This window comes from Mesoplodon bidens, assembly GCF_964165515.1.
Source record: "Mesoplodon bidens genome assembly, chromosome: 8".
Classification (NCBI taxonomy): domain Eukaryota; kingdom Metazoa; phylum Chordata; class Mammalia; order Artiodactyla; family Ziphiidae; genus Mesoplodon; species Mesoplodon bidens.
The window spans coordinates 18,300,800-18,307,836 of NC_138165.1; positions in this window are offsets into that span (position 1 = coordinate 18,300,800).

Sequence of the window (7,037 nt, forward strand, 5' to 3'; positions counted from 1 at the left end):
TGGAGCTAAAAGGAGGCTGTTGGAGGACTGGTCTGGATCAGCTGCGGGTTTCGGAAGCCCTCACACGCCCTCCAGGCACTGGCAGTGCCAGAGCCACTGATCTGAACCCCTACCTCTTTCTTTCCCTCCTTTCGGAAGACAGAAAACCTAACTTTGCAGGCTCCTGCAGTAATGAGTGGTGAGATGAGGGTGGTCTGAACTAGGAAGGAGCAGGAGGGATAGAGGAAACAAGAGATTCAAGAGATATCTGAGGGTCAGAACCCGACAGAACGTGGTGAAAGCATTGGTAAAGACGCATGTGGAGCTGAGATAAAGGAGTCAGGATGATGCCCAAGTTTCGAGTCTGGGATCTGGGAATATGGTGCTCATTCACAGAGAAAAACACTGGAGGAATGAGGTTGTGTGTGTGTGTGTGTGTGTGTGTGTGTGTGTGTGTGTACAGATGGGGGAGCATTGGTTTTAAATTTTAGACAGGTGGAGTTTGAGATGCTTGTGGAGTGTTAGGATATTCTAGCCAAACCCAACCCAATTATTTTTACTCTTTTGTCAACAGACAAAACAAGGGGAGTAGTAATCCTCTTATTATTCTCAATAAGGTAGAAGGCAAATAATGGTACGTGATAAATCTATTGTAAACATGAAATGAAACGGCTTCCAGAAAGTAGTTATTAGGGTCCACGGTGAATGGTCCTGCTCTGTTTTTCCGCTCAGGGCATATTTGTTTCTGGGTAGATCGACATCCTCATTTCAATCCAGTTCTACAACTAGCTCATCATTCTGAAATAAGCTTGCTGCCACAAAATTTCCAGTTGAGGCCCAAGAAGCAGGTATATCAAAGGCCCTCACACACCCTCCAGGCACTGGCAGTGTCAGAGCCACTGATCTGAACCCCCACCTCTTTCTTTCCCTCCTTTCACCAAAATCTTATACAATGAAATCCACTCAACACAATTCTTTCACAGGATAACTAAGAGGAGAGTGGCCAGTAGACCACTTCATAGGGCAGGACCTAATTTCTGTGATGGTCGTTATGGTTATGATTTCACTACATTTGCAGAAACAGCCACCCTTTATGATCTCATACACTATGGTAGCCCCGAGTTTTCTTCCTCCAAGGCTTAGAGAACAGTCCATGTTTCCTAAGTCGGGAGAAATGAAGGGTTTTTAACATTGCTATTACAGAGCCTGAAGATACTGCTATATCCCCAATCAATTACTTTTGCAGGCAAGAGTGAGAATCAGGTGGGGGGTGGAGAGCGTGTAGGAAGGAGAACAGAAAGACTTTTTAAAACTTCTTATGCCAATCACTCACTCTCAACTGAACCAAAATATTCAGTCATTCAATTAACGTGTCATTTGATTAATATGTTTCAAGTGCCCACTGTGTGCTAGGAGATGCATTAAGGTCTCAAATTAAAGACAAAATACAAGTGATTTCTATCCTTGGTGAGAAGTCCTCCCCAATAGAGAGGATTCTTATATGGGCTCGCCCAATTTCTCAGCTGTTATCAAGAATGAGCATTTCTCCTTGAAAGGCTCTGTTTTCATGACACTTATTGAGCCCTTCCCTTCTTTCTATCTGGCCACTCCGAGTTTCCTTTGCTGGCTTCTTTCCCTCCACCCCAAGTGTCGGAAAGGCCTACGGCTCCATTCTGAACCCTCTTTCCTTCTCTTTCTCTCCTTCTTAAGAGCTCTAACCAATTTCCTGTATCTTTAAATACCAAGTAAATAATCCCACTAAATACCACCATGATTCCCCAGTTTGTGTCTCCAGCCTGGACCTCTCTTCTCAGCTCCAGACCCACATGTTTTACTGCCTACCTGACATCTCTACTTGGATGTCTACTGGGCATGGCGCACGTAACATGTCTAACACTGAATTCTGACCCGAATCTCAACTGTTCCTCCACTCAATCTTTCTTTCCCCCAAACAGCACTCCATCTGCCGGGTTGTTCAGACCAGAAACTTGGAAAGTAATTCTAAGTCCCCCCTCTCTCTCTATTCCCCATATCTAATCCATCAGTAATTAAGTTCTATTGATGGACCTTCAGAATATATCTCCAGCTCATCCATTTGAAGAGCTTCTTCTGCCCTGCTACTACCCTCTTCCAAGTACGGTAATCTCATCTGAACTGTTCAGTAATCCAAGACCTGATCTCCCTATTCACCCCATCCCCACATCATCGATTTTCTACATAGAAGCTGAAGTGAATTTTTAGAATTCTAAATCAAATCATGCAGGCCACTCCCTTGCTTAAATCCTTTTTTGTTTTTTTAAGACTTATTTATTTATTTTGGCTGTGTCGCATCTTAGTTGTGGCACGGGGGATCTTTCGTTGCAGCGTGCAGGCTCTTCATTGTGGTGTGTGGGCTTCCCTCTAGTTGTGGTGCTGAGGCTCCAGGGCCCATGGCCTCTGTAGTTTTACATGGGCTCTAGTTGAGGCGCATGAGCTCAGTAGTTGGCTCGCAGGCTTAGTTGCCCTGCGATATGTGGGATCTTAATTCCCTGACCAGGGATCGAACCCTCATCCCCTGCATTAAAGGTGGATTATTTACTACTGGACCACCAGGGAAGTCCCTGCTTAAATCCTTTAAATAGTTTCCCATGCTCTTCTAGTACAAACCACACTTAACATGGCCTCCAAGGACTGGCCTCTTTGATCTGGCCTCTGACTATATTGCCAGCTCACACTGGCTTTCCTTAAGTGCATCAAGGTTTTTTTCACTCTCTGTGCCCTTGCCCATATTGTTCCCTCTGCCTGAAGGCACAACCTCTGACTTCTCACATGATTCCTCTCTTTCTTCAGTCTCAGTTGAAAGATCTTCTTCTCACAGATGATTTTCCTGCCCATCCACTTAAAATAGGTCACCATATTGCAGTCCACCCTGTTCATTCTCTTCATAGCTCTTTAATTTATAATCACAGATGTCTTTGTCTTTTCATTTTGTCTTCCTCTCTAGAGCACAAGGGCAGAACACATGTTGTGTTGTTACGTTATTCACCACTCTATCTCCAGCACCTGATATGCTGCCTGACCAACAGCAGGTGTGCAGTCAGTATTTTTGAATGGCCCTTGCATGATTTGGACTTTTAACATCACTAATGTCATAAACTGAAAGAAATCTGGATATTTATAAGTCTATGTTCATGCATTATGCATGTGTCCTTTGGCAGATTCAAAGATGTACTATAAAACATGGGTCTTACTCTTAATCAGCTTATAATTTATAAGGAGAGATATGATATGCCTTGAGAAAAAGAAAAGAAAAGAAAAAGCAACCAGAAAAGTTGGAATAGGGAGGGAGAGGAGAATGTGTTTGGATAATGCTGGCTGGGTTCTAGAGATGAGTCTGAGATATTGGTGGAACATCCATAGACATGTCTAGCAAGTAATTTTTTTTTTTTTTTTTTTTTTTTTGCCGTCGGTACGCGGGCCTCTCACTGTTGTGGCCTCTCCCGTTGCGGAGCACAGGCTCCGGACACACAGGCTCAGCGGCCATGGCTCATGGGCCAGCCGCTCTGCGGCATGTGGGATCTTCCCGGACCAGGGCACGAATCCATGTCCCCTGCATTGGCAGGCCGACTCTCAACCACTGCGCCACCAGGGAAGCCCCGCAAGTAATTTTTAAGATTTTTTTTTATGTTTTCTTTAATAGATATTTTTAAATTACCAAAGTAAAGCACGTAACGTAAAACAATTAGTGATGCATAAAGAATATGTTTGCGATCTCTTCCTGACTCCCTCTAACCCAACCTTCTAAAGTGCTCCCTTTCCCCAAGTAAAACAACTGCTTCCAAGTGCTTGTCTCAAGGTCTGCTCCTGGGGGATCTGAGCTACGACATAGGAGATAAGTTTTTTCACAGCAGTAAAGTTCCCAACATGAAACAAAAAGCTCTTTTATCCTTATACGTAATATTAGTCCAAATTTCCTGGTGCTTGAATATAAATATCGACTAGGTTCCTTTTTAAAAAAAACACGAAATAATGCTTCTCCTCATTATAAGAGTTCTGAAATCTGCTGAGAAACTGTGTAAAACATACCTCAGAATCCCCAACCCTGGAAGACCTGGAGACTGGGGCATTTATCCAAGGACTCACCCTCTACTGGTGGAGGGCTAACCTTGCCACACTTACAGGTTGCACTTGTTCTCAGGCAAGCACGCTCCCAAATGCCAGAGGAGTCCTCAGTGGGAGATGAGGGACACAGGCACCTGAGCAGGGAAGCTGCCAACCTTCGGAAACTGTACAGGCCAGGGGAGCTCTGGGAGCTCAGGTGGCCCAAGGGGCGGGGGGCATCGACAGCATTGGCCACAACTGTCAATCAAAACCATACACGGTTTGTTAGTGTTACTCAAGCTTGGTTTTTAATCTCTTAAGTTTTCTCTGGTTAGCTGGGGAAAACGAGTGAATGTGGATAATGCACTTTAATGCAGTACTTAGAACATAATCAATACTGAAAAAAATAGTAGCCCTTTCTCCTTCATCCTTCGTCTCTTATCATCATGGTTAATGATGCAATTTGTATAGAAATAAACTACCAACAGAAATAAACTCTGTATAGAAATCTGAGTTCAGTGCCAATGACTCATGTAGAAGGTTGTTTAAGTTAATAAAAGGCATTTTCTGTCTCTATTTGCTTCTGTTTATTTATTCACTCATTCAACAAATATTTACTGAACACCTATTATGTATAACTGAGAGATGTTATGCATAACATGGCAGACAGATTTGGGATTCTTTTCCTCTTGATACTTTTATCCCCGTCACTTTTCAGTACATTGACATACATAAGCAGATGCTTTTTTCTACAACTATGAATACATCATTTCCTTTTCAGAGACTCTTAATGGCTCCTCCCCCAACTCAGCCCAATTAAATTAGAATTTCTTGCCTGGGGCCTAATACCCTCCATGCTGGGCCTCAAACTAACTTTCTTTCAACCCATCCCAAACATAGCCTATTTTTCCTTCCCTCTGGAAATGTTCCCTTTAGTTTGGGAAATTAACAGATCAAGAAATAACTATTTGAGCCAGTAGGTAACAAATACCATACAAAATGGTGCCTAACAGAAATTCAACAGACACGTTTCTTCTGGCTGGATTATTCGGGGCAATTTTTCTGGAATAGAAGGACAATTTTGAGAAATTTCACTTTTTATCAGTCTTTTTTACAACTCCTGAAACTACTGATACTTTATAACTTCTTAAACTAAGTCTATTTCATGCTTCAGTTCAGAAGAAGAAACAACTGTTTCTCTTGTTACAGTGTATAAAGGACCTGGTATAAAACCATTCTCCCCTCAGAGCACATAGCTATTATGTGACAACATTCTATCTCATAAGTAATCTGATCTGGAAGATTGGATTTGTGCACTGGAATGATTTAACAACTGGTCAATGCACAAGATCTCAAAGGTTCACAAGACACACAGTTTACAGCATCACTCTTCTTCTATTATCAGAGGTTAGAGTCCATGTAAAAGGGCTATACAACAGCGTCTTATCTGAAGCCTTTCATACGCATGACCTCATCTTGAAAAACCGGGTTCCTAGGCACTTTAGAAAAGGACATGGTAAATAAACAGTGTAAAATTGGTTAATCATGGGTAAAGTTTTATCACACAACAAACGTTTATGTACACATATCCCAAGTACTCTGCGGATACAAGAAGTTAAAGATATGCTCTTATTCTTGAATAGCTGGCAATCTAGATAGATAGATAAATCTGGCAATTTAATTTAGATAGACAACACATGCAGACCTCAAACCAGAAAACAATTTCAAAGCAACTTACAAAATATGTTGTGAATGTAGCAAAAGCTATATAATGTAATTGTGATGCTTTCAGAATAGCAAAAGGTTTTCTTGGGGGATTAAAAGAAATAAATTTAGTTTAATCTTTCTTTTGTTTTGTTTTCTTTTTTTTTTTAAATCAGAGCAAACTGGGGGAACACAGAGATTAGTTTTTGTAGACTAGATAAAAGAGGTAAGAAAACATCAGAAACTAAAATATCATCAGTAAATAGGAGGAATGTAAACAGTGGAAAGAGGCTACACCACTTTGTAAGGACAATAGTGCGAAATAAGAGAAATAATTTAATGCACAAAAGTTCCCTGAATTGCTTAAAAACCCAAAGAAACTTTGGGAAAATAATTATAATTTGGATTAGTAAAACGTAATGAATAATACTACAAATACAAAAATAATTTCAGCTCTATCTCACATCTATGCATTGGAAGTCAGCAGACAGCTTGGATATTCTATTTTTGGTGCACACTGAAAAGCTTTGTTTATAACAGTTGCACAGTATATTGACCCAATAAAGTAAATTCCCTCTGTTTACAGAAACTTAAAAAACTATTTTGGTTTTAAAACCACATGCTGTTCATAAGGAACTCATCAGAATTGTAGATGAAAGTGAAAAAAAAATCTCAGACCCATATTTTTTATTACTGGCCAAAGGATGGTAATACTAATTCAATACAATTATATATATATTATATATATATATATATATATATATAATATATATATAATATATATATTATATATGGTGGATTGTAGAGCTACTTCTTACTCTTTTCATTGCTTCATGTAAAAATCAGTAGGCTTTTTAAAAACCAGTTTTAGAAACCATACAGGGATTTAGGAGACATGAAACTGATAACGGAACTGCCCTTATATTATTACAGCTTTTTAAAAAAATCCATCTTTATTGGAGTATAATTGCTTCACAATGCTGTGTCAGTTTCTGTTGTACAACAAAGTGAATCAACCATATGCATACATATATCCCCATATCTCCTCCCTCTTGAGCTTCCCTCCCACCCTCCCTATCCCACCCCTCTAGGTGGTCACAAAGCACTGAGCTGATCTCCCTGTGCTATGCGGCTCCTTCCCACTAGAGCTAGCTATTTCATTAAAGTGAAAGGGTTCACTTAGATTGTCACTAGTTTTCCACTCTCCAAATGTTATTGTTTTAAGTTACCATTCACAACCAGAGAATCCTGTTCTTACAGAGCCTGCAGTAGGA